Here is a 26,637-nt window from a genome sequence, read left to right on the forward strand (position 1 = left end):
CGTTTTGTTCATTTATTGAAGGGGGAGTTGACAGCCGGGACTGCTGAGTGCTACAAAGGGGGGGGGGGTGATGTAGTGACATCGCGGAAAGTCACTGTGCAGTGCCGGCCCTAGAGAGGCACTGTGTGTGGTGTAACCACATCACGGATACCACAAAAGTGTGGGTCTAGTACTGGCCTTAGAGGGGCCCGGTGAGCGCTGATGGATAGCGCTAGATGGCACCATGCTTGGCGTGCAGTGCCAACCCTACAAGACAGGGTGTGGGAGTGCTGACCATAGGAATGAGGTTACTAGAGGGCATGGCACTCTGGTTGACCCGAGAGGACATGTGACCAGTTAAGTCTACAAAAGGGCCCAAGTGGTGGCTAGGTGTGGTCACGTGGTTAGCATCCAGATCCTTCCCGAGGATTTTGGAAGGTGGTCATGGCCAAGTGCAGAGCCAGCCACGCCGCAGAGAATATAATCCGGGTCCCCAGAGGGACCGGCGTTGTTGTTCATCCTTGAATAAACCTTTGTCTATGTTCTACGTTCTCCATTCTCCGTTCAATGAGTCTTCAATACGTGGACCTGGACCCGAGCTGTGGTCCCGTTCCGTAGTAGCTCGTTACGTTGTAATTAGTGTAGTTAGCCTGGTGGTCACCACCATAGGTTGTTATTCTGTTAAGGAGTAGTTATCCCGTGTGTTGGAGTTAAATAAATGTGCTGCCTCCAAGTCTATGTCTGCGACTCAGTTGAACTCACTCCAAGTCTATTACATCAATAATACGTGACTAAGTTTGCTAGTATTATGTAATTTTTTTTAATTGCAGCGTTCTCAATTTACAATGTATTTATCTTGTTAGCCTCACGTATAATTCAGACGAGCTTAGTTATAATTTCTAAGTATTTTTCGTATGTATTTAAGTACAGTGCACGTGTAGTGGGCTCACTTGAAAGACACACTGATTCAGGAGGCAACACATTTATTCTATGACCACAATGGGGTAACGACACAAACGCGTCAGGTCAGTCGGCACACTGCCTGACCCAAGTTGCTGAGCATGAAGACCGAAGAGAAGACGTAGCAAGGCGGGTTCTATTGCAGCAAACAGCCCTGATGCAGCCCCGGGACCCCCCTTTCATACCCCTCAGCGTGGCCCCGCTCCGCCCTCGGACACGATTTCATCCAGAACTTACTAGAAGGTTCTGGATCGCCTTCCACGTGTCCCCTGCCTGGCTCTGCCCTCGGCCACGCCCCCTTCTGGAACTCACTAGAAGGTACTGGGTCCTACAACACGTGTCCCCTCTGTCACCTTTGGCCTACATGCCATCACGTGCCCCTGCGGCCAATCGGGCTGCTACATCCTCAACTGCCCCCTACTCTGCCAGCCCCAGAGACGTCTACCATGACATATACTCTGCTGGCAGAGGGCTACTATACCCACTATTCTTCTCTCTGTCGGTAGATGGCACTAGGTGCCGTAGTGACCCATTACATGTCACTACACATGTAATGGACGGACACCCACCGTGAACCAGTTAACTACACGGAACATATATTTGGTTGGTTGGCATTATACATTATATTTTGTTCAGTCATCTTCACGCAGAATATATACACGTGTGTAATATGAGTTTAATGTGTGAAATTATTCACGTCAATTATGTCGCCATAATTAGATAGGTGGAAGATTGAGGCATCATGCCACGATTGAGCCATTTAATGTCTGTACGCTCTTCGTTAATAAAATATAAGTGTATGCTTTCAGTTTAAATTCTTCATCATCATCATCGGACATGTTTAATCCACTGCTCGATGGATACTGATTTAATTACCAGCTAATGCTCACACACTTGTGTGGTGACGTGGAATGAGTCACTGGAGCGCGTGCCGCTGGGAGATTGGTAGACAATGGCATTAGGACTATCAGCCCGTTCTACCAGTTGCAGCTGTGGGCAAAGCATGAAGCCATCTGAAGGATCCAGAGGGGTGCAGGGCCGAGGGTGGAGCCTGGTCACGCTTTTCAGGATATAAGGCGAGCTCCAACTCACAGTCGGGGCAGCTGCGATCTGGAATGGAATTCGTCGTGCTGTCGTAATTGTGATCGTCACCCTCTTCAAGCTGTGGGTTTGGCAGCATGTTGGCTGTCCCGACCCGGTGTGTGGTTATCCCCTAAGGCTCTGAAGGTCGGAATGAAAGAGATAGAGTACTTCCTATTAGTGTCTGTGAACTAGAACACAACATTTGATGTCAGGCGTGTTAACGAATTTTTTATTTATATTTTAGGGTTGTTATGAATTTTTTTTCTTCGAATCCTTGAGGGGGAAATGGACTATGCTGAAACACGTGAAGAGGAAGGCTCTCACCCGCATACCCTCGGGCAAGGAGGATTCCCGGGCAGGGCTGGCAACCGGGACCCCTTGTGGGGGGCCCCGGAGTGGTGATCCCGGCGGGGCAGCGAGCAAAGGGCGACGGCTCTGAGCCGCCGCCGGCTGAAGGGGGGCTGCGGGCAATCAGCAAGCGCATCGTGGGGCTGCTTTCCACAGTGTCGACCCTGGTGGGGCAGCTGGGCAGGGAACAGCCGAAGGAAGGGGCTGTGGCTCGGGGGTGGCGAGCGGGCGATTCCGCCATCACTGCCGACCGAGGGCAGGAATTGGGTCCCTTTAACCTGCCGCCGACAGCTCATCCGGGGGCACCTTCCCTCGCGCAGCGGCTGCCGCTTCTCAATTAATTTTAGGCTGCGGGGGGTGATTTGGCGGCCTTCCAGCGGCGGTTCTCCACCACTTGCGAGCTCGCAGGGTGGTCCGATGCGGAGGCGCTACTTATTCTTCCCACCACACTGGATAACAGCCTTGGTGGCGGTTTTTTTTTTACATTCCGGAGGTGAACAGAACGAAGCTGCGTCAAGCGTACTCCCAGTTGGCGGCAATTTTTGATCTGCCGTCCAACGCGCGGCAGACATTCGTAATACAGAGTCGGGGGGGGGGGGGGGGAGACAGAGACACCCCGCGCTATCTGCAGCGCACTGCTGTCGCTGGCCAAGGATGCGTACCCAAAGATGGAGCGGGCAGGACTGGATTCTCTGGTGCTTGAGAAAATGTTGACGCTGGCTCAGGAAATTAACGTTTGTTTGCCGGCCACAGAGGAGGATGACCTGTCCTCGATTCAGGTAGCCCATTGCATCCAGGCCCACTGTAACCTGCGACGACGTGCTGGGGTGAGGGCAGGGGCTGGATTTCCGGGAGAAAAGGGCAACCAGGCGCTCCGAGCGTCTCCCTGGGTCTGCGCGTCAGGTGGTTGGAGCCTGTGGAGGACATTCGGAGTGGGACGACGATGGGACAAGCGGCGGGTGGGGGGGCCCCATTACCTCTTTCGGTTGTGGCCTACCGGGACACATCTCCAGGAGCTGCCGTGCTGATTTGGGGCCGCCTCCGCTCCTCTGGGTCCAAAGGCAGGTTGCAATAGGTCACACACCCGGCCGACACAGCCACCTCATGCATCCCATTGCAGTCAGTGTCAGGTGCACACGCCATCGCCCCTCATAGGAATACGGGGTATGAAGGTGGTGCATGATGGTTGGCAATGGACCGCACTGGCACACTGTCATGGCAGCGGGATCATCCACGGTATGTGGATTTGTGCAAGCTGTTGAGGTGCGAATGCTCATAGATACGGGGGCATCCGCCACCATGGTTTCAGAGTTTATTTTTAGGACTCTGCCATAGATGTGGGTTGCCTGGGTCTGGTAGATAATCTGTGTGTTGCCACTAATGGTGGGAGTTTAGGCATTGTGGGCTAAATCAAGGCATCGATACGGATTTGCGATATTGAAAGGACGGGCCTGGTGTTGGTTTGAAGTTCGTTAGCGGTGCCTTGTTTATTGTGGAAGGCTTTTTGGAAGAGGATGCCCCTCTGGATTTTAATTGACGAGGGTTGTGTGGAGTTACTGTCGGGGCATCGGTTGAGATTTTTGGAGTCCCCTACTGGATGGTGTATCGCTAACACTGTGGTTCAGGCCATGGTGTGTGAAACTGTTAGGGTTCCCCCGGGTGCACAGATGCTCATACCCTTGAGCTGCGGAAACGGCTCGACCAGAAAATCACTGGGAGTGAGGTTCTTCTAACCCCTTCAAATAGAGCAGTTTGTGGGAAAATGTTTATAGGGCATCAGACCTAGTGTGGGGAGCGGTGGCGCAGCGGTTAGCACACTGTAATGAACATGGCGACCAGGGTTCGATTGTCCAACACCAGTGACAATTATCTGAGCCGGTCCTGGGCCTCCCCTAGATTAACTCGACCTCCTAATGAGTATCAATTACAGTGTAAACAACGCCACTGGGGAGACGAAGGCGGCCAAGCATGGTGCTGGCCACACCCCATTGTGTATCGTACCAGCCTTCATAGGTGCTGGCTACAGTAGGCTTTTGGCAATATATTGTATTTTAATTAACTATTTGGCACGTTATTATATTCTTAGTTTTTTCGGTAAAGTCACGTTGAAGAGAAACAACAAAATAACAAAATATATATAAAACAATAAAAAAATTCTCACGACGTTTCGACCATAACTCAAACGGTCATCATCAGGTGTGTCGGTTTGCATAAATTTATTTTGAAAACGGCTTATTTATTTATATATATATATAAATAACGTTTGCGTCACGCGCAACGATTGGCTGTTTGCCAGGACTAGTCCATCTATTTTTTGAAAAGAGGAGGGGGGAGACGAAATTTGTTTTTATGTATGCTGTCTGAAAGCCACTGTAAGCGTGAACAATCAATCAAGAACTGAAATGATTTATTTGGCACGTTGTTTACGTGACATACCTTACTGGCTGTCGGGTGGTGGAGGGTTGCGACACATCTATACTTATGGGATCTAATCCTAAAACCTGTATTAACATGTTAAGCTGTGTTCAACCACCACACTACAGGTCTCAACAACACTCACTGGTTCGCTCAATCACGATTATATTATTGCGTATGGAGGCAATAAAGGGTGTCAATTGAATAGTGTACCAAAAAAAGTTTAACAGTTGTATTGCTATATTCTTGGTTCTTTCAGTAAATTCACGTGGTTTTCACACCTGATGATTGTTGTGTTGCAGTCGAAACGTCGTGAATTTTATTGTTTTATATTTTTATTTTATTGTGTCCCTTCTACGTGACTTTACCGAAAGAACCAAGAATATGAATCCCTGCAGTCACGAAAGCTTTAAATCAAAGTTGTATTGCTATTTGAGATACTGAGAAATTTTATCCGAATACAACTAAAGTGTTAACTAGAATCACAAAATAGACGCTTCATACCAACACAATGCACCTAAATGGTCAAGAATATCCCATTTTTTTCAAACTTGTACATACATTCACCTTGTTATTCTAACCTTCTATTCACAACTAAGCAACGACCAGACATCAACTTTAATTACTAAATTTGGTCACGTGCATACGTGTGCTGATAACGTGACACACATCGTCTTAAGGACCCGGGTCAGGAAGTTTCTGTTAACGCCGACAATGGTATCTGCAGCGAAACGTCGAATATAAAATTGGAAATTTTGCTCGCTTTTTAACATTTCGGCTATTGCTGAAGTGCCAAATCAATTGGCATGTTTTCCCAAGTGACAACTTGAAGTGATTGGCTCTGTCGGTTGGAGGGTTATACTAAACATTGTCCTCTTACCTACCAAGAGTATAATGACATTTTCGGCACTTCTTGACTCGAGTGCTCACGCGCCACGTCATGGAGGCCGTGATGGCGTGGAGAAGGCCGTGGTGGCGGGAAGGATGCCGTGATAAACTCGCTCATCTTACACCGACTCACTCGCACATCAATCACTCGCACAACCACAGACCAATTCACTCATCATACACTCACTCGCACTACCACTGACTCACACACATCATACACTGGGAGTGTCATGCTGCCAGCTATGGCTGCAACTTTGGTCGTACATGTTATAGTATCGTAATACTATTGCATGTTCACCAGCTCACTCCTTGTTTAAAAAATGTTGCTTTTGAAGGTCTGGCTCTCAGATTAACTCTCCCAAATAACATATATTGGTAGTGTCCTGATATAGACCGCCTAGTGGGAAGGATGTTGAAGCTGCATCTGCAGAGCTTTTTGGAGGCCTCCCTAAAGGTGAAATAGTTTTAGTGGGTGATCTAAATTGGAATTTGCTAAACCCGCTGGCCGTGGCCACAATTTTGCAGATGAATTTAACCTGTTTCAATTAATAAATGTCCCCACAAGACCCAACCTAAAAAATCTGGTACAGTCATCTCTGCTTGACGTCCTATTGACAAATGCCCCTCACAATTTCACACTGACTGGTGTTCTGGATAAAAACCTTAGTGATCACTCCTCCATTTTTGGGGTGAGATCATCAGCCAGACCCGAAGCACTCGGACACTTCAGCACTCGGGCATTTACTAATGATGTGCTTCACTCGGATATTGACAAGGTCTGTGATATCCCCAACCTAACTACGGCTTGGGAGACCTTCAGGTACACGTTTCTCCAAATTCTTAACAAACATGCTCCGTTGGTTAGATTTATAACTAAAGGCAACCACCCACCATGGTTTGATCCTTTGATTACAAAGCTCATCAAAACTAGGGACAAGGCTTGGACATGTGCTCAGAAAACTACTTTGGTCAATGACTGGCTAGAATACAGGATTTTAAGGAATAGATGCGTCCAAAAAATGCCTACTTTTCCTCCTGGAATCGCATGGAAATGCCAGGATTTCCTGGAAAACAATCAAATGTATCGAAAAGGCATCCAATACAGATAATCTGCCCGTTGAGCTTAACGGAAATGGGGAATATTTTTCAGATCCCCAAAAAAATAGTTGACAATTTTAACCTTCATTTTTCTGAAGCTGGTAACCCCTGCTCATGCAAATTCATACACCCCTGTCCAAACATTAAACGACTTTAGTTTCCAGCAAATCCACGAAAGTATTGTTCTGTAACAACTGTCCTACCTCAAAGGGTCTTCCTCTACCGGAGCAGATAGTATTCCCATCTTTGCTCTACTAACTGTTGGTCACCTAATATACAAACCTATAGCCCATATTTTCAACCTGTCCATCATATAAGCATCAGTTGCTCTAGAATGGAAACATTCCTATGTCCGTCCACTTCACAAAGAGGGCCCTAAAGATGATCCAAATAACTACCGACCTATCTCAATTTTGTCCCCGTTCATGAAAATGTTTGAAAAATTATTGAACTACCAAATTAGCAGTTTCCTGTCCACCAACAATCTACTACATCTAAAACAATCTGGGTTCTGAAAAAAATACAGCACCACATCTGCTCCATTAGACTCTCTGAATCACATTTACAGTAGCCTTGATACTAAGCAGTAATGTGCCTGTCTTTTTCTTGACCTGTCCAAAGCTTTTGATACAGTAGACCACAACACCCTGCTAAGTAAACTAAGTTGCCTCTGTTTTTCCGAAAACGCAGTAAAATGGTTACAAAATTACCTCTTCTCGCACCCAAACTGTATTCACAGATGGTTGGAGGTCAATCGGCCTTAATATAACAAAAGGGGTTCCACAGGGTTCCATCCTTGGCCCCCTTTTGTTCTCTCCATGTCAATGACTTGGGCACTGACCTGGATCATTCCAGGGTAAATCTTTTTGAAAATTACACGCTACTAATTACTGCTGGCCGCTCTCCGGATGACGTGATTGCTAAGCTACAGGGTGATTTCGACAAACTACAACATCAGCTAGTTGCTCTTAAACTAGTCCTGAATACCTCCAAAACCAAGGTGCTATGCTTCTCACCAGGACTAAAGCTGGAAGTTATTTTTCCCCAATTACAGTCCTTAAATAATTATCAAATAGAGCAAGCCAAGATCTATAAGTATCTTGGTCATCCTGGATTCAAAACTTAATTTTGAAGATCGCATTGATTATATTGGTAAAAAGACGAAAATATAAATTGGTTTTCTGTATCGACACAAGCACTGCTTCTCCCCCAATGTTCCGTCTTGCATTGATAAAAGCTAACATACTGCCTCTACTTGATTACTGTGACATCGTGTAAAAATCAGCCCCAAGTACTGAAGCTTGATTCCATCTATCACTCGGCCTTAAGATTTACATTGCACTGCCCATATAGGACTCGCCACTGATCTCTACATTGGGTCAAACTTAACATCTCTTAATGTTCGACGGCTTGTGCAACAGATCTTATTTATTCACGATGTACTTACACAAAATTCCGCAGACTACCTACTGGATCTCGTCTCTGTTTCAAAGAACAAATTTGACCTCGGGTCTTCGCTCATTTACCAGCTTCACATTCCCTATTGCCGTACAAAAACTGGAGGAAGGGCCTTTGCTATTGATGCCCCCAGGGTCTGGAATGCTATTGCCAATAAACTTCAACTTGAATCGCTACCAATGAGATCTTCTCTCAACACTGCTCTAGAGGAGTTGTACACCCCTAGCTGCCACTGCTATTCATTAGCGTAAAATAAAATGTTTCGCTCCAGATGACTACTGCAACGTATTATCTGTATTTTGATTTAGCGTGCTGATCTTAAAGGTGCATTGAAAAAAATAGATACTCCGACTGATGCTTCTGTTGTGGAGTAACTCATGCAGCCAGCTGTGGCTCTAGGGTTTGGTGTTGCATGTTATTCATGTAGTTTATTGTTACAAATTCGGTCAGTCCCTATGATCACTGTTACATTGCAATTATGGCTTTATTTTTTGGTTATTTCGAAAACGTTTTTTGGTTTGGACATGTTTGTAGTACGGAGTTAGACTGGTGGCCTTAATCTAAGTTTTCTTGTTGTTAGACTTGCATCCCACTGGGATTTTTGCACACAGCCTTGGTGTACGGTGCTTTTTCAAGAATATTTTGCTGTTTTTTCCTGGATTTTCTGTTTGCACAGTCACTTAAGATGTTTTCTTGTTCGTTTTTTCTTGTTTTTTGTTTGTTGCGGTTGCACCCGATTTCAAGAGCCAAATGGCTCACAGGGCTATACCAAATAAATAATGTATATCGTTAATACTGGTAGGAACCTCCTGGTGACACCAGCCCACAGGGGATCATTGTGACCGTCCGTCGTGCATACAAAAATGGGAGGGGCTGGGTGGGGAGGGGCTGGTCACCCCGTGGTGCCCTTATAAAACTCAACGTTTAACCTACTCACGCCGACTTGTGCCTGCCCTCATAGTCGGGCATATTTGCGGAATACACCACGCCGCCGTTGACCCTGGCCATTGACCGAGCAACCCAACGTTCCTACCAGCTCCCTCCGCTGCAATGTGTTTTGTTAAATTTGAATCACAGTTCCTATGGTTACTGTTCTTACATTGTTTTTATAGCTTTATTTTGATTTCGAAAACATGGTTTAAGCCATGTTTCTTGTGGAAGTGCGGAGTTGGCCTGATAACTTAAATCTAAATTGTCTTATGGTTGTTGTTCTTTGACTTGCATTACACTGAGATTTTTGCACACAGCGTTGTAATACCGTTTTCTTTTCTGGAAGATTTGCTGTTTTATCCAGGATGTTTGTTGCGTGTCGTCGCTTTAAGATGTTCTCTGTTCATATTGTCTGTGGTTGCACCCGACTCAAGAGCCGCATGGCTCACAGGGATATACCAATAATAAATGAAACTTGAAACGAGCCCTGTGCTCATACGACTGGAATCATGACCCCGTTGTTCCCCACTGTCACGCCCGCGTGTCTGCCCTGGGCCACATTCGCGCCTCTGACTCGACCATCATTGCTAGCGTCACGCTCACCAACAGGGACACTCACTAATGTTCCTCCATTTACGAAAGCGATGCTTTCTTTAAAAAACGCGTGAAAAACTAAATATCAAATGAGTTTTCCCATTAATTTAATGCCAAAAAAATCGGGATGCGTTTCGGACATATCAACTCCACTCCTTACCTAAAAATATACACCTATATCACTTTTCACAATGCAAAAGTACCCGTAAGGATTTTTTTTTACCTTTGCAGGGAATTCACCAAAATATTTGCATGTTGAATTGACTGGAGGTGATGTGGAGTCTTTTCTGTTGCCCTGCAGGGACACCGTGACGCTGTAGTGGACGGGTGATGCAGCCTCCACGGTGCTTCTCGTTTGATCTGGCGCGTGCCGTATGGAATTTCGTTCACGCGGAAATTCGATTTTGTTCATCTAAAGGTGTCAATAATTTGTCAATTGCATGAACGTGACATTTTGTAAAATCGAACGTTCGTAAATAGATACATGAAGCAGGCCACTGTTGTATATGCCCCCCTTTCCATCTTAATATTAACAAGTAATTTTTCGGTACATAAAGATACATATTTCTATTTTTATTTTAATAATGAATAAAAACACCAAACCAGGCCTCGGCATGGCATGTGGAGGTCATATCTACCTTGACCCACTAACACGATTTTGACGTTCAGAGCCCTCCCAGGGTCAGAGGGAGCAGATAGAGAGCAGAGCCCAGCGTATTGGAAGGGGCTGACGTAAACACAAAGCCAGGGTCACTGGGAGGTTGCGTTAGCCTAGATCTAGTTAAGTCAAAAAAGCTAATTGGTTCTGCATTACTATTAAAGTAACTTAAAGTCGGAATTTAACGACAGGGTAGGCTAAAGTTATTTATCTTCACACCCACTTCAATTGAACCCTGCCACAAGCTATGTCAATGTAACCATCACCCGTTTATTAATTTAATATGAAATGTATTTACATTTTAATAATTTCTATACGACTTGACCCGAAGCCTATAACAATCAGGTTTTCCTAAGTCAACATGAATGCTCTAATCCACCCATACGCAAATAATAAGCAGGGTTAAAGCAAGAGTAGAGGAAAAGAAATGCAAGCGCACAGCAAAACTGCAACGTAAGCAAAGGGCGATGTTAAACCCAAGGTCGGAGAGAAAGGGAGATCCCGGCCGTCTTTGTATCCCCGCAGCGCGGGGTAGGAGTGTGTATACGCTCGAGGAAACACGAGTCAAACACCACAACGGGAAGCTGACCCAGACCTTGGATTAATACAGAATCATAACTTTGGAACTCTGAAATGTTAACTTAAAACTTTTTAACCATTTCTTTGTGCGTCGGTGAAAGTCGGAGAGAATATCGCCCCTCCCTCCAGGTTGTGCACCCAGACAGAGGCGCCTTCGAGACAATTTATACCATTTGATTGTTTTACTTGTGTGTTTTATGGTAGGCGTGTGACAACGGAAATATACCGTGGGTGATGCACACAATGACACACTGACACACGAACAGACGCACACACGGACGCAGATGCATACGGACAAATCCTGACACAGCAAAAATCGAAAGAAACCCCGCCTTGTGGGCAGGATCCGAGTGAAGGGATTTTTGTGCATAAAAAGAGGATCCTGAGCATTGAAACCTCAGTTCGACCGGAGGGGGATCGGCTCACCAGAGTTCGACCGGGGGGGGTCGACTCTCGGGAGACAGTTCGACCAGGGGGGTCGGAACTCGGAGTTCGACTCGGAGGAGGTCGGAACGCGAGAGAGTTCGACCAGCGAGTCGGCTCAGGAGCAGTTCAAATCGGGAACGAGAGGAACAGGTCGCCAGCCGGCGAGCTGCAGAGCAAGGGGCGGCGAACAGAGGCAAAAGTGGCCCGTCGCTACCCACTGACGTTGGCAAGACTCACAAGGTAGTGAGGCGCCACGGAGTGTGATTTTAAAAGAGCTGAAAAAAGAGTTGTTGAAAGTTTATTCTACATTGAGTCCAGCTGCACAGCGACCGACGCACCAAGCAAGAGCTTCTGCAAACCAGAGCAAGAGCATGTGCGACTTGAGTCATCCAGCAGTGGAGAAAAACCTGCTTTCAGCAAACCAGCAACGAGCACGTTCGAGTTCTCCACCCAGAGAGAGGGAGCGTGCCGATGCAGCTCATCCAGCAGCGGAGAGAAACTGCTGTCAGCGAACCAGCACAAGCGTGATCGCGCAGCTCATCCAGCAGTGGAGAGAGGTGGCCACTGAGCAGCACTAAGAGCGATCAAGCAACTCTCCCGTGTGGACAGAGGCTGGCTGCTGTGTGGAGGAGGGAACGCCGATACGTATGATGCACAACCCCCACTCACCCTGACCGCTCTAAAGGGAGCCAGTATCCCTTTCATACAAGGGACACGTCGACGTATGTTAACGCGAGAAGACCAACCACACTCACATTACCCTATAAAGGGAACTCCACGATACGATGATGCGCTATGCCCCACTACACGACCAATCTGACGTTCGCTGGACCTAAAGACTCAACTCCAAACAATGACTACTCCACACAATTCATGACACACAAACACACTCAAGTCCGTGAACCATCTGACCGTGGAAGCATCGATCGTGTGATAACAGTCCGTCGTTTATAAGTATATTCGTAATTTTCCTCTTTAATATTTTGTTTTGGACTGTACTTCTAATCGCATAAGTTACCAACCGATCCATCAATACGAATTAACCCTTGGCACCTTCGCCACGGAGCTATGCTCCCGGGGAGGAATCGTGCTAAACCGATTTTCTGATCATACAATCTTATTCACGAATTAATTAATCTCCCGTGAGATAACACGTTCCACCGCATACCCTCACACTAAGCCATTTCGGTAGTCTTATATTCTGTCCGGTGGATCTGTTGTTACATTTATGCCTTTGGAAATAATAACTGTTTGTTTTTTTATATGAATACCGTTACATGTTAATCAATCGCCTGTGATAACGTGCTGACCATTTCAAGCATAATGATCGTTCATATTATAATGTATAAGCTTTTGTGTAGCATAGCATTGGCATCTTCTGACTCTCTCTCTCACTAACAGCAATCTCTTTATGCGGGGTCCATGTGTTATCAAAGTGAAATCGTACAGTCGTTGATACTGTATTGATACCGTGTGGATACCGTGTTGAAGTTCCGAGATTGAGAGTTCACATACATATTATAGTTAAGGTTTAATTAGAAAAAAGGATTAATTAATTAATACATAAGTGGTCGTGTGATTCTTGCCTGAAATTTTTGCATAAGATCTGTATCCTGCGATGAGATATGAACTCGGGAACCTAAACTATAAACGCACCAATCCACACTCATTAAACTTTAAAGCGAATGATATGAACTTGGGACCTAAAATATGAACACTCGGAGTGTTAAAGCGAGAATCATTGTATTATGCTGATCAATAATACGAAGTTGGACAACGAGGCCGAATTGACACTAGCGTAACTGCACACGATTGATTGCGTTATCCTGATTGATAACCCCACCTCGTCAACGAGGCGGGGCCTGATTATCATAAAAGCTATCATTAACACAACCACACCCACTCGTATAAATTCATACGATTACCACTCTAATTAGCATAGTTATACGGATAATTACACGAATTAACATAATTTTGGGTTCATTATGCAAATTTCGAATTTCATTTAATTTTCATTACTTTTCATCAATTTTCACACCCACATATAACAACACCCACTCACTCAAGACTCCACTCACCCACCCACTCACCTATTCACTCCCCCACTCACAAACCCGCTCACCCAGCTACTTACCTACTTACCCACCTACCCAACCACCCCTGACTCAATCACACACCTACCCACTCAATAAACTAAAACTGAACTATTTTTCATCGTACTAGCTAAGGTCCACAGAGATATATATTTAGATTTTTTTCAAAAGCGGCCTTGTTACAAATGACAGGAAAACAAAGTGGTTTATCACATATACAGTGAGGGAAAAAAAGTATTTGATCCTCTGCTGATTTTGTACGTTTACCCACTGACAAAAAAATGATGAGTCTATAATTTTAATGGTAGGTTTATTTGAACAGTGAGACAGAATAACAACAATGGGTGACATGGTGAGTGGGTTCGTGTGTGAATGGCTCGGTGGTTGAGTTTGTGGGTGGTTGAGCAAGTGGCTGATTGAGTTGGTGAGTGGTTAAGTTAGTGGGTAGGTGTTTGAGTGGGTGAGAGAGTCCAAGAGCGTAGCGCCATGGTGACGAGATACTATCTCGCCTGGTATCCAGGAGCTTCTAGGTTCAATCCCTACCTTGTTGCGTCTCTATTTCCCTAAACATTTAGAAAAATGCATTTAGAGGAGTTGGCTGCTATAAATGTATCCGTGATACGCCACATTGTTGAGCTATCATTTGTGATGACGGTTGTTTTGAAAACGAGCTATATAGCTCGGTGTGCCTTACCTGGTAAAATAAACATAATTTAGATTTAGTTTAGTGTGTAGGTGAGTGGGAGGTGGGTGAGTGAGTGCATAAGTGGATAGGTGAGTGAGTCGGTGTGTGAGGGAAATAGTGGGTTAGAGATATAGTAGTGGGTGGCTTGCTGAGTGGGTGAGTGGCTCGGTGGTCGAGTTAGTGGGTGGTCGAGTTAGTGGGTGGTTGAGGTAGTGGGTGGTTTAATTAATAGGTGATTTAGTTTGTGAGTGGTTGTATTATTGGGTGGTTGACAGATGGGTGAGTGGGTGAATAATTCCGTGGTAATGGGTGAGTAGATGAGTGGGCGTGTGGTTGGGTGAGTGGATGAATAATTCCGTGGTAATGGGTGAGTAGATGAGTGGGCGTGTGGTTGGGTGAGTGGGTGGGTTAGAAATTGAGTGGGTTGCATGGTACGTGGGTGGGTAAGTAAGTGAGGCTGAGGGAGTGGGCAGCTGGTTGGGTGAGTGAGTGGGTTAGAAATTGAGTGGGTGGGTTAGAAATTGAGTGGGTGGCAGGGTCAGTTAATGTGTAAGTACTGGGTGAGAAGGTGAGCGGCTCATTGAGTAAGTGAGTGGATGGGTGAGTGGGTGGGTGGGTGAAGCAGGGCCCATATCTACTGAGAATTTCATCATCGCCTGCGGCTGGGGTTGGCATCGTCCCCGACGACTCCTGATGTCGAGGGTAAATGGGCGAGGTTTAGGACCGACTCATGCAGCTGCAATGGCTGCTTTGGGTACGCGGTCCAGACCTCCCCAGAGACCCTGGCTGACAGAGGTGTTCAGGATATTTGAGAAAAAGCGACAGGCCCACTGTCGTCGGCTACAGAATCTCACGTCAGAGAATGAGGCTTACCGCAACCTTCGCTCGGAGGTTCGGAGAGCCGTTAGGCGCTGGAAGGATGGATGGTGGTCACGGGTTGCTGAGGAAATGGAGTCTGCCTCAGTGGCCCACGATCACAAATCTCTATTTAACTCCATCAAAAAAGTAACCTGCAGTGCCACACCTATTACCATCATTACGGGAAAAAAACGGTGATCCAATCTCCGACCCCCTGGTGAAACAGGTTTGCAAATTTGCTGAGCATTTCTGTGAGGTCCTGGGGGAGGGAAAATCCCTCATCCAGGAAAACATCGTGGCACAAAGTGAGGATGACCCTGCTGAGGCTGCGGTGCTCAAATATTGGAAGAAGTCACCGCCTGTGAGTGGCAGGCTGAAGTGCCATCTGTTGAGGAAGTACTGAAGGCAATCCGGAGTCTGAGACCAGGAAAGGCAGCGGGCAAAGGTGATCTCCCAAGGGTGGCGTTGGTGCACAGACTGCCCTATATGACATCATAACAACAGTCAGGACCACTTGACTGGTTACGCAGGTTTGGAAGGATGCCCTGGTGGTCCCCCTCTTTAAGAAGGGAGACCGCACAGACTGACAACTACAGGGGCATCTCACTCCTCAGTGTGCCGGGAAAGGTCCTGGCAAGGATTATTCAACATCGCCTTGCCAGGCACGCTGAGGGGAGGCTTGCGGAGCCCCAATGCGGTTTCAGGAAAGGGCGGTCCTGCACAGATGCCAAATTTTCTGTCCGTCTGGTACAGCAGAGGTGTAGGGAATTCCAGCAAGACCTACATCTCTGCTTTATTGACCTGGTCAAGGCCTATGATACCATCAGTAGGCCTGGGCTATGGTTTGTTCTTCGTGCTTTAGGAGTACTTGACCCTTTGTTCACGATCATTAAGGGCCTTCATGATGGTGAGCGGACCCGGGTAAAACTACGTGGCCGGGAGTCCGAGCCATTCCCTGTATACCTTGGTGCGACACGGATGTCCTCTGGCTCCCACATTATTTAACATCTATTTTGACCACGTAGTTCATGAGGCCTTCAATAGCTGTACCGGGGGAATCTCCATATGGTACAGATATAATGGGAGGCTGATCGATGCCCGGGTGCGGTCAAGGGATGGCTCCCTATTGCTCAACCACGTTATGTATGCCGATTATTTGGTAATAGCTGCTCATTCAGAGGAGGAGTTGGAGATGCTGCTGCTGAGGCTGGAGCGTGCCACTAAGAGATGGGGCCTTGCCATCAGCCCCACCAAAACTAAGCACCTACCTGGGTATTTTGTACCATGGGACACTCCAACCCCACAACTCCCAATCGGTGATGGGGCAGTTGTGGAGAGAGTAGAGCGTTTCCCATACGTGGGGAGTGTGCTTATGACCGGCTCCAGTTTAATAGCAGAGGTCTCGCTCCGAATCAGTCGAGTGGCAATATATACTCATCGGTTGCGTAACGCTGTGTGGAAGCTACCTGGTCTGTCACGCCACACGAAGCTTCGGGTCTTCTCGGCCACGGTCATTCCCTCCCTTCTCTACGTTTGCGAAACGTGGACCCCCCTAATGGAACATCTTCGCCGGTTAGAAACATTTAGACAGGCCTGCCTACGATCCATCCTGGGTTTAACCAGACTGGATTGTGTGAGGAGCTCACAAATCCTTGAAAGATCTGGGCAAGGTCCCATCGGCGAGCTCCTCCGGCAGGCAAGGCTGCGATGGCTGGGTCATGTAGTCAGCATGCCCAGCCACCGCATGCCGAAACAGCTTTTGTTCGGCCGGATCGAGGGGGTTAAACGGGCGCCGCACGGGCTAGAGAAGAGATGGAGTGATGTGGTACAGGAGGACGTGGAGCTGAGTTGACTTGCCGATGACTGGTACCAGCGGTGTCAAAATCGGCCTCTGTGGAGGAGGCTCGTGAAGGACGCTACTGGGCAGTTCGAGGTAGTCGCCCTCCAACAACAACGGAGGGCGGAGGAGCGACGCTCATAACAACGAGCGGAGCGCCGGGTGGCTAGGGCACAGCAGGTTGGCACAGTAGGGGGCACAGGTGGTGCATCAGCCAGTCATCTCAGTCAGTCGACCCGTGGCACCTGGGTCTGCCCCATGACCTCCTGCCAGCGGGCGTTCGACACTGCACGTGGCCTCGAGGTGCACATGGCCTGGCACAAGCGTCGTGGTGACGTCACCGCCACTTAGGGGCGAATGGCGGTTGTTATATATCTACTGTAATCACCCAGGAATGTATGTCCTTAACGTTCGTGACGTCACTCCACATCGACCAGCCCCCTCATTAATATTCATGAGAAGGTGACGTCCAAATGGACACACCCCCACCCCTCATTCATAATCATGAGCGGGTGACGTCACTCAAGATGGAGTACTCCCCCCCCCCCTCACTAGTAATCATGAACAAGTGACGTCACTCCACATCGAACAGCCCCCCTCAATAATCATGAACAGGTTATGTCCTCCACATGGACCCCCCCCCCCCCCTTCCTCATTAAGAATCATGAGCATTTCGATTTAAAGCTTTCGTGACTGCAGAGATTCATCTTCTTGGTTCTTTCGGTAAAGTCACGTAGAATGGAAATAAAATAACAAAAATAATAAATAATAAATTCTCACGACGTTTCGGCCACATCACAAGTAGCCTTCTTCAGGTGAAGAAACAACTGTCGGGAAGACAGCGCTTTAGTGCCAGGCTTGGCAGCGTCTTTTAAGCTGGGTGGGAGAAGCGGAGCGCCTTGACAAAGGAGTTTACATATCAACAGTAGCTGTGTTAATGTGTTGGATTAGCATGATGTTAAAGTCACAAATTGGCATGTAACTGGGGGATTAGAATGATGTTAGTGTGAGGGATTAGCACCACGGAGAGCGATGAGCTTTGTTCAGACGGACGAGTCCATCTATATTCGGAACGGAGGAGGGGGGAGTTAACGTGTTGGATTAGCAGGATGTTAAAGTCAGAAATTAGCATGTAACTGGGGGATTAGCATGCTAATCCCCCAGTTACATGCTAATTTCTGACTTTAACATTAGCATGCTAATCCCCCAGTTACATGCTAATTTCTGACCTTAACATCCTGCTAATCCAACACATTAACACAGCTACTGTTGATATGTAAACTCCTTTGTCAAGGCGCTCTGCTTCTCCCACCCAGCTTAAAAGACGCTGCCAAGCCTGGCAGTGTTGACTGAAGCGCTGTCTTCCTCCCGACAGTTCTGTTTCTTCACCTGAGGAAGGCTACTTGTGTTGTGGCCAAAACTTCGTGGGAATTTTTATTATTTTTTTTATTATTTTATTTCCATTCTACGTGACTTTACCGAAAGAACCAAGAAGAATCATGAGCATGTGACGTCACTCCACATGGAGCGCCCTCCGCCCTAAATAATCATGAGCAGGTGAAGTAACTCCACATCAAACAGCTCCCCTCATTAATATCACTGTAACAAAAAAAATAGGTTCCTGGATAGTGTCATTTTCCAATTGCTTATGCCTCAAAAGTACAGAACATCGGTTTGTGCAATTTGTAAGGGCGCAGTGACACACACATTAATCCAATGAATATCACGTCGTGGTCTGCTTTTTCGCTTGCAAATTTCAGATTTACTGCAATACACCCGTCCTTGGACGTGCAAAAGGCGAGTCTAACAATGGTTCCCTCTCAATAACATCTGGCAGTTCACCAGTTTAAGCGAGCCTGACTGCTGATGAGACACTGAAAGACGAAGCCTGTTTCAGGGTGCTGCTTGTGTTGAATTAATGTTGATGATGAGATGCACTCTCAGAAGCTTGTGCGGCTGAGTAGCACCACTCGCATTGTGTGCATGGAGAAGTGGCGATGTGGAGGCTGTACAGCTCGGTTATCTTGTTCCTTGAGCTGCAGCAGCAGCTGTAGTTATGCGTTTGTCCACTAGAGGGCATTACGTGCCTTATGGAGAACCTGCAGTGCCCCTACATCCTGTAGCCCTGACCCTATAGCCCTGAACTATAGCCCTCATCCTAACCTAATACTTTTGTTGTCCTTCCCCGGCACCTCCGATTAACACGGTTGGCTATGTACGGTGCGAAAGAAATTCAGCCTTCAATAGCTGCCCCCATACATGAGTTTTCATTGGTGGTCAAGTGGCTTCTGAAAAATAAGCTAATACCTCATTGGACTTTACCTGATAACATTTTTAAAAATTGCTTAGTTTATTCTTTTTTTTGTGATTTGTTTACTTTTCCTATACCTTGCACTTCGATCGTTTTTTTTTTGTATTGTTTGTTGCTGTAACGTACAAAGCCGTCCCTACTGGACATCTCTGAAAAAAGCTGTATAGCTCATCGGATTCCTCCAGTATGATTACATATTCAGATTTTGATTCTTATATACATATCTGGGGCAGCTCGTGTTGGTAGTGAGCCCCGATGAAGGCCAGCAAGGCGCTCGAAGGGGATGGAATGGTCAGAACAGTGTCTGGTCCTCAGACTCACCAGAGACATTCACCAGGGACAGACTCACCACATATCGGCACACTCACTCACCCACCCACTCATCCACTCACTCATTCTCCCACTCACCCTCACCCACCCACCCACCAACCTATTCTCACCCGCTCACCCACCTACTCACCCACCCACTCTCACTCACCCTCACACTCGCTCACACACACTCACCAACTCACCCATTCACCCAATCACTCAATCATTAAAATACCACTTACCCACGTACTTATTCACCCACTCACTTAATTACCCACTCACCCACCCACTCAACTACTCACCCACCCTCTCACCCACTCACTCACCCACTCACTCACCCAGCCACTCACCCAGCCACCCACTCACTCACCCACTCACTCACTCACCCACCCACCTACTAACTCACCCACCCGCTCACCCACCCACGCACCCACTCGCCCACCAACTAACTCATCCACCCACCCAATCACCTCCCCACTCACCCACCACTCATTCACCCACCACTCATTCACCCACTAATTTACCCACTCACCCATCCAACCACTCAATTACCCACTCACGCACAGACTCACGATCTCACCCATTCACCCAATCACTCATTCAAAAATCCACTCACCCACATACTCATTCACCAACTCGCTCAATTACCCACTGACCCACCCAAGCACCAAATAATGTATCCACCTCCCCATTCATTTAATTAGCCACTCAACCACTCATTCATTCAAACTAACTCACTGACCCGCCCACTCATTCATCCATCCACCTAATCATTCACCAACTCAACCACCCACTTACTCATCAACACATTCACACATCCACCAATCTACACAGACCCACTCATTCAATTACCCATCCACCCATTCAACCACCAACCATCCACTCACCCAGGCACCAACTCATCCAATTACCCATCCACTCTCCCACACATCCACACACCGAAGCAACTCATTCATCCACCACCTACCCACCCACTTACTCAATTTCCCACTCACCCAAGCAGTAATGTGATGGTGTATTATGTGCAGTCAATGGCAACCGCGCTGAGACCATTAATTCACCAGACTTGAGAACCTGCTTTAATCGTAGGTGAATGCCTGGATTCAACCCCATTTTAGTGCTCTGACCTCTGAGCCACTGGACCATCTCTAGACAATCAACACCCCCCCCATGTTAAATACATATGCAGCCTGTTTAGTAAGCAGCATTATTGGAATACTTTGCCAAGGCAATTGGTAATGTGGAGCAGTCCTGCAATTGCTTTCTCATGCCTCTGCTGGCAGGAAGAAATGCCACAATAGAGACCTCTAGAAAGGCGTTTGAACGATATTTTGGTCTATTCTTCCATACTCGTCAGATGATTTTGAAGAGAAAGGAGTATCCACACATTTACCCACCACACGCAACTTGCCACTCGATTTTGGTGTACCCAGTTGTACTGTTTGGCGGACAGAGGCAGGGGAACTTCAGATACTTGACCATTTGTTTCAACTGCTGTGCCAGAAGGTGGAACCAGCAATCTCTCTATTGCCAGTGAAGTTTACGAGCCATTGCATCACAGCAGCCCCCTCCAGTATGCAATGCTAAACGAGGGTCTCTCTCTCTGCGTGCACATCAGGGTAATATTTAATGAGGTGGTATGGACGTCTCGCTGCTTCGTGATGGATGTGATGGCAGTGGGAAAGTGGAGCAATGGAACAGCGGGGCATTAGGGCAGAGTGGCACCAAAGCAGTGGGGCAGCGGAGCAGAGGGGCAGTGAGGCAATGGGGCAGTGGGCAGAGGGGCAGCAGGACAGCGGAAGCAGCTTGGCAGAGGGGCAGTGGGGCAGTGAAGGGATGGATGTGACAGACGAATCGCCTGATGATCTTTTCCCACCACTGCTTGTACACGTTCTGAAGAAGGGCCATTGCCTGAAACTTCTCTCATGACATAATTGTCATTGTACCGCCGCACACACAGCCGGGACACTGCACACGAGCCAAGGCACATTGAACCAACCCAGGCAGCGCTCACAAGCAATGCAAAGTTACATTGTTTCCTCATAGGTTTATGTCATAAAGTTTATAATAAAAACAACAATGATAATTATTACATAAGGCATTGGATTGATCCTAACTCTTAACAGAGTTAGTCTGTTGGCAGCAGTCAGTGTCCAGTGCAGTCCTGGCATCTGCTGCTCGGTTTCCTTCCCCGGCTGCGGTCCCAGTGGCACCTCCATCACCCCAACTGTGCGGTCGACCGGCCGCAACCAAACAGCATCATGCTGCGGAAGAGCGCACGGATCGCGTTCGCCACACGAGCCAGGCCCTTCCGTTCCTGCACTACCACCGCCTCCTGCCACTCTGTCTCCTCTGTCTCCTCCTCTGTCTCCTTCCCCGTCGCCTCCTCTGTCTCCTCCGTCTTCTCTTTCTCCGTCTTTTCGACCTCCTGCATCACCATCTCTTCCACCACCACCACCACCATCTTCTCCTTTTCCTCCTCCACAGCCATCTTCTCCTCTATCTCCTTATCGTCCTCTTCGTCCTCCACCGCTATCTCCTCATTTGTCTTCTCCAACTCCCTCTCCACCTTCTCCATTTCCTCTTTCACCTCCTCCTTCACTTCCTCTTTCATCTTCTTCTCCACAACCTCTCTCTCCTCTTCAACGGCCTGCGAGGATTGCTGCGCTGGCTCCGCTCTGTGAAGAGACGCGCATGACACCGTTCAACCTTCCTGCTATGGCAGACATCGCAGTCGTCTCCTTATAATCTGTAGGTGGACTGTGTGGCGGATTAATTCGAATTTAATAACCACACAAAACATCACAATCAGTGAGTACGCTTGGCATTGCAGCTGTCATTCTCTCAATGCAAGGCTAGCACGAAGAAAGGTGCTGCTGAATCTAACACAGACTGCTGTAGTTTCACAGTAGTGGCTGGCATTGCTGTGTAAATCCAATCGAATTACTTGCAGTGACATTTGTATATGTGTATTATAATTGATTCCTGGCACACAATGGCATACTCATTTCCAATGACATCAGGGGAGATTTTTAACGTCTCCTACGAAGGAGAGGGTGTATGTGTCTTTGTGGTTTACGCAGCAGCAGTAATACCCAGGGCAGGACGCCAGAGCTGAACTGTAAGCAGTGAGTGATGAACCCGCTATCGCTGGCCCGCTTCACCCATGCACGATTGTGGAAAAATATCTATGGTGATTCGTGGTCGACTAAGTTGCCCCCTTTGACTTTGATGGCATCTCAGAGCGCTTTACACGTGATGAGCCACTCACATCTTGCATTTCTCGTCTCAATGCATTTGAAAGGGGGCTCCCCCCTCCTCCCAATGGCAGCTATCCTTGTGCAGTAAAAATACACTTGACAGTTGGCCAGGAAACGGGCATTAGTCTAGCAACAACATAGTGGATGTAGGGTTACATGGTGAATGTATGACCGCATTGTTACGTGGTCTCACCCAGAAACCAATTATGGAGAACATTTCTATCGCCGAATGTACATGTGGGGTTTTCATTGTCTGTGTGTTTGTGAGGGTGGCAGAGCTGGAACATCTTTTCCTCATAGCTAGAGGGATCTGGGTTCGATTCCCAACTTGGGCCACTTTTTCTGTGTGGAGTTTGTTCTCTCCCCCTGTTCTGGGTGGGCTCTGCAGCTTTCTCCCCATAACTGAACCCACATAAGCAATGCAAATCACTCAATTGAGATCGCAAACAACAGCAATTGTGTTCCCGATTACTAACAAAACTTGGCAGGACCCTGCTGAAAAAAGGTCTTGAGACTCAGTGATGCTTATCCTGCGTAAACAATAATAATAAATACACACAGGACACACGCAGAGTTGCTTACCCTGGCTCAGCGGCTCCTTCTCTAAAGACATCTTCTCCAATGTGCAGTGTGATTGGGCCCTGCACAGGAGTGGTAGTGGTGGTTGTAGCGGTAGCGGAGGAGGTGGCGGTGGTGCTGGCGGTGGTGCTGGCGGTGGTGCTGGTGGTGGTGCTGGTGGTGGTGCTGGCGGTGGTGCTGGTGGCCGTGATCCGGAGGCAGTGGTGCTTAAATTTGGTGATGCGCTTCTCCTCCTCGAGAGGCTTCACTTCCATTAAATGCTTTAACTGATCGAGGCGCTTCTCCATGAGGTGGTTCACATCTCTGAAGCGCTTTTCCACTGAGCGCTTCACTTCCTCGAGCCGCTGGTCTGCAAGCCGCTTCTCCTCTGCAAGCCGCTTCTCTTCCTCGAGACGCTTCACCTCGCCGAGGTTATTCACCTCCCGAATGCTCATCTGGTTCTTGGGGCGCCTACACTTGAGCTGCTTCTATTCGTACATATGCGCAACGATAAGCACAGGAACATTCAGACATGCACACACATGCACAAAATCATACCCACACGCACGCAAACATGCATTTCCACCCATACACAAATGCATACTCACACACCTCTGCATGGACGCAAACATGCATATTGACTCATCCAAATATGCTGAGCACACACATACATATACACAATCACCCGATGTTGAAACAAACCTTTACCAATCAGTACTTTTGAACACAGAATTAATGTAGCCCTAACCCCTAATTCACCTAAACCCTACAAACTAATGATACATGTTACACCCTCATATATTCCCACAGACACCTATCGACCCCACAGACCTCATGAACCCCATTGAGGCCTTGATCAACTGCGATAATTTAATGGCGATTGTTATCAACATTCATCACGGGCAATAGGTGCCAGAGAATGTTCCATTGTAAGGATCTAGCTGCCCATAATCTAGAAAAATCTAAAAGCAGCGCTCATAGTGTGCAACTGGAATAGCACCTTCCAATGAGCTCACAGACTGAAGTCGCGTCACTGCCTGAAAAAAAGGGCAATTTATGTGCATGCACAAGTGGAATATGGCATGACATGGTGGCAAGATGGGGTGATGTCAGGAGATGATGTGGTGGTATTTAGATGTGATGTGTTGGAATGTTATGGAGAGATGGTGTCATGTGATGGTGTAGACACATGGTGAGGTTCTATGATGGGTTATTGACTGGATGGTGGGGTGGTATGATGGGAAAGGTGGTGTGGAGAAATGGTTTGATGTGATGTGTAGTCATGTTGTAGTTTGATCGTGTGGTGGCATGGTGTGCTATCGTGTAGAGACGGTGTCTTTGACCGTCACCGACCACATACACACCTTTTGGTCGCCATTGTTGTCACCTTGGTTCGGGAAAGGGTCAACTCTGTCCATAATGTCCCCCCACGTGGTCGTTTGAAGCTGCGACTTCCGGGCTACGGAGCACAGACATTTCATTCAAAGGATGAGTAATGGATTAGAGAACGAAGCACATGGAGATTTCACAGAACTCATTCTGAGATCCCTCTAGTTACCTCTTATCACACTACAGGCCCTGCTATTGAGAAATATTAATCACATGGCATTAACACTTTACATGTCATATTTTTGTGAGCATGTTGAGATCATTCATTCCATAAACTTGAGACCCTAGTTTAATTATAGGTTGCTGAAACCCAGAGCTTAATCAACGTTCTCTGCCATGCTGGATCAGTGTCTAATCCCTTACCCACCAAGCCAGTTCTACTGAATGTCATTATTAGGGAGTTCTCCTCTGCATTTCGTAGTAATTTGTGAAAAGTAAGTTTATAGCTCATCAGAATCCTCCAGAATATATAAATATTCTGATTCTAACAAACTATTTTATGTAGGTATATGTAACTTACTCTCATAGTGCTCCAAAATATCAGCCCACTTAAGTTGTCTGTCCATGGTGTCGGTGTTGTGTCTGTTTGATGGTGGTGGCCTGGAGAGGTTAGAACAAGGATCAAATTTATCAACTCAACGAATCACTCATCCTCTCAATTATTACCATTTCCCACTCACAGTACCAGTTCACTCACTCTTGTGCATGTTGATTTACAAGCCCCTTCATTTACTTGCTTACTGCCAACTCACTCACTTGTGCACCCGCTCACTCACTCATTCACTCACCCACTCACACATGTTTAGTCCAATCCACTATTCCATTGAACATAATCGTCAGACTTAACCATGTTGATGTAGAACCCATTTGTATTAATCCACTGGTTGATAAAGGCCTCTCAATGCCTCATGGTTGATGAGGGTTATGTAACCACACTTTAAAACGCTGCTCAGTGTGGGTTGGTGAAGGTCGGGGAGACTGCAAAAGAAAATATATTTCTGCACTGCCCTCCAATGCTCACAATGGCTATTACACCATTTATAGCACGCGGTGGCCACCCAATGCTAGGACATCCAATCACTCCCTAAGCTAGACCCTGCTTAGCTTCTGAGACCTGATGAAATCAGGAACATAACGGGTACTCTATTCATAGGTCAACCAATCGAATAACCTGAGCAATATCCCTCGCCCAAACATCAAAATACTATTACTCAAGCATAACCCGAACACCTGATAGGCAACCCTAACCCGTCATACCGAACACTAACCCTTAATACACAAACCCTAATACACAACCGTAACTCTAACTCCTAAACCGTAACTGTATCACACTTACCCCTACGGCAAACTCCGACATCTAATTATAACTGTGAACTCTAACCCTTCACTCTATCCCCAAACACTAAAACTCAGCCTGTAGCCCATAACCACAACTTTTCACCCCTAATAATTTACAACAATCCCTGATCATTTTTAAAACGCCCGTGTCGGGCTCACTTTTCAGATGTGATGAAGACCAGGCTCACAACTGACGAGATTAACTTTACTTTTATCACCGGTTGTGCATCTTTAAAAAACTAGAATGCGAAATAATCGCGTCCAGTTGCACATTATTTAATTGTAAATGCATTTACATCATTTTGCTTTAAAAACAATGTTTTCCATCAATTAAATAATTGTTGAATAACAAGACAAAATGCAGGAGCATCTGCATTATTATGAAAAAACTATTGTAACATTTACAATATTATAGAAATAAAAGAGAAAATAATTAATTGTGTCAAGCAGACGATCATACACTGCAACACATAAATTAACAACTGAGAATTGTTTAATGATTAATGTTCACCTTTTTTGCAAACTAATTTTTACAACAATGTAAGAAATATCTACATCAATATTAATTCTACCGTCAAGAATC

The 26,637-nt window shown here is 46.8% G+C and overlaps 1 long non-coding RNA gene across 1 annotated transcript; it reads left to right on the top strand.

Moving 5' to 3' along the window:
- Positions 1-1,671: 1,671 nt before the first annotated feature.
- LOC142906292 (uncharacterized) lies at positions 1,672-10,661 on the top strand. Its single transcript, XR_012930119.1, has 2 exons — positions 1,672-3,431; positions 10,055-10,661. It is a non-coding gene; the product is annotated as an uncharacterized LOC142906292 (long non-coding RNA).
- Positions 10,662-26,637: the final 15,976 nt, after the last annotated feature.

This window comes from Petromyzon marinus, chromosome 63 (genome assembly GCF_048934315.1).
Source record: "Petromyzon marinus isolate PM22_M1 ecotype Great Lakes invasive population chromosome 63, UKy_Petmar_22M1.pri1.0, whole genome shotgun sequence".
Classification (NCBI taxonomy): domain Eukaryota; kingdom Metazoa; phylum Chordata; class Hyperoartia; order Petromyzontiformes; family Petromyzontidae; genus Petromyzon; species Petromyzon marinus.